Source organism: Cornus florida, unplaced genomic scaffold (assembly GCF_030987335.1).
Source record: "Cornus florida cultivar Cherokee Brave unplaced genomic scaffold, ASM3098733v1 CherokeeBrave_3.0.0_Hap2_Chr01, whole genome shotgun sequence".
In the NCBI taxonomy this organism is placed as follows: domain Eukaryota; kingdom Viridiplantae; phylum Streptophyta; class Magnoliopsida; order Cornales; family Cornaceae; genus Cornus; species Cornus florida.
The window spans coordinates 95888199-95890915 of record NW_026775571.1 but is presented as its reverse complement, the minus strand read 5'-3'; the positions used below and the strand labels follow the sequence as shown (position 1 = coordinate 95890915).

General features: G+C 18.8%; 1 pseudogene; it reads left to right on the top strand.

The window, feature by feature from the left end:
• Window positions 1–252: 252 nt before the first annotated feature.
• On the top strand, window positions 253–326 carry LOC132282449 (U2 spliceosomal RNA; annotated as a pseudogene).
• The last annotated feature ends 2391 nt before the right edge of the window (window positions 327–2717 follow it).

Sequence of the window (2717 nt, the reverse complement as noted above, 5' to 3'; positions counted from 1 at the left end):
TAAAGAAATAATAATCACACCTTCTCGGCCTTTTGGTCAAGATCAAGTTATTATTAAATATGCAAAGTGTTTCATTGTTTCAGTATTTATTTATTAATTGATATAAATTCTATAAAACTCAAAATTACCTAATAAAATTAAAATTAATTCAAATTAACAAGATATAAAAAGAGTTTAATTCAAATTACAAAGTTCCACATTGGTTTTAAGTAAAAAGGATTACATGAAACCCTCTTATAAAACTATAGAGCTACACCTTCTCGGCCTTTTGGCTAAGATCAAGTGTAGTACTAAATTTTTTTGGGTCTACTTTTTGGCTAACCTTTCTTGGTTAAAAATTGAGAATTCTAGAAATCCAGTATTTAAGAGTAGTGTTTCAGAATTTCAGTATTTATTTATTAATTGATATAAATTCTATAAAACTCAAAACTACCTAATAAAATTAAAATTAATTCAAATTAACAAAATATAAAAAGAGTTTAATTTAAATTCCAAAGTCCTACATTGGTTTTAAGTAAAAATAATTACATGAAACTTTCTTATAAAATTATAAAGTTAAAGAAATAATAATCACACCTTCTCGGCCTTTTGACTAAGATCAAGGGTAGTACTAAATTTTTTTGGGTCAGCTTTTTGGCTAACCTTTCTTGGTCAAAAATTGAGAATTCTAGAAATCCAGAATTTAAAAGTACAGAAACTCTGCCAAAGAGTTTCAGTATTTTAGTATTTATTTATTTATATAAAAAAATATTTAAAACACCAAAATCTACATAATAAAATTTAAATTAACCTATTTATCGATTTATTATTATGAATTTTTTAATAAAAGAAAGTCTAATTAGACAAGAATTATTAATATAAAAATGTTTATTAATTGATATATAAAACAAATTAATTTTTCTAAAACTCTATCATAAATTAGCTTTTATTATAAGTTTCTTAATAAAATTAAATCTAATTAGACAAGGATATATTTAAAGAAAATAAAATAATTTTTATAAAACTCTATCACAAATTGCTTATTTTATTTTTAATAAAACTATATCACACGAGACAAAGATATATTTAAAGAGTTTCTATAAAACTATAACACAAATTACCTATTTATCTATTTATTATTAGTTTTTTAATAAAAGGAAATCTAATTAGACAAGTATTGTTAATATAAAAGATTATTTATTAATTAACATAAAAAGAGGTTTTAAAAGTGTTTCTATAAAACTCTAACACAAATTACCTATTTATCTATTTATTATGAATTTTTTAAATAAAAATAAATCTAATTAGACAAGAATTATTAAAATCAATAACATTTATTAATTAAAAATTACTTAATAAAATCATGCAAAGTGTTTCAGTATTTTAGTATTTATTTATTTTATATAAAAATATATTTATTAATTGATATAAAAATAGTTTCTATAAAACTCTAAAAATTACCTAATAAAATCAATCACATTCTATATAAAACTCTAATTTTTAGTTCAATATAAAAATAATAGTTATTTTTTATGGATAATTATCACAATATAACCGGCCCCGCCCAATTATGATTATATAATTATCGAAAAAGGACACATGTCATCATCCTATTAATTTAAGAAATTTATAAATAGAGGTATGGAGGAAGGGGTACAGAAATTGAGAATTCTAGAAATCTATAATTTCAGAGTAAAATACAGAAACATTACCAAAGAATTTCAGTATTTATTTATTTATATAAAAAAATATTTATTAATTAATATAAAAAAAGTTTTTATTTATACTATTATTAGATGTGCAAAGAGTTTCAGTATTTAAATATTTTTTTATTTATATAAAAAAAATATTTAAAACACTAAAATCTACATAATAAAATTTAAATTAACTTATTTATCTATTTATTATTATGAATTTTTTAATAAAAGAAAATCTAATTAGACAAGAATTACTAATATAAAAAATATTTATTAATTGATAAATAAAGCAAAATAATTTTTCTAAAACTCAACCACAAATTAGCTTTTATTATGAGTTTCTTAATAAAATTAAATCTAATTAGACAAGGATATATTTAAAGAAAATAAAATGATTTCTATAAGACTCTATCACAAATTACCTATTTTATTTTCAATAAACTCTATCGCACTAGACAAAGATATATTTAAAGAGTTTCTATAAAACTCTAACACAATTTACTTATTTATCTATTTATTATAAGTTTTTTAATAAAAGAAAATCTAATTAGACAAGTATTATTAATATAAAAAATTATTTATTAATTGATATAAAAAGAGATTTTAAAAGAGTTTATATAAAACTCTAACATAAATTACTTATTTATCTATTTATTATGAATTTTTTTAATAAAAAGAAATCTAATTAGACAAAAATTATTAAAATAAAAATATTTATTAATTAAAAATTACCTAATAAAATAATGCAACGTGTTTTAGTATTTTCAGTATTTATTTATTTATATAAAAAAATATTTATTAATTGGTATAAAAATAGTTTTTGTAAAAATAATTTCTATAAAACTCTAAAAATTACCTAATAAAATCAATCAAATTTTATATAAAACTCTTATTTTTAGTTCAATATAAAAAGAATAGTTATTTCTGATGGATAATTATCAGCAGTTATGATTATGTAATTGTCAGAAAATGACACATGTTATCATCCTATTAATTCAAGAAGCCTATAAACAGAGACATGGAGGAAGGAAGAAGGGGTAC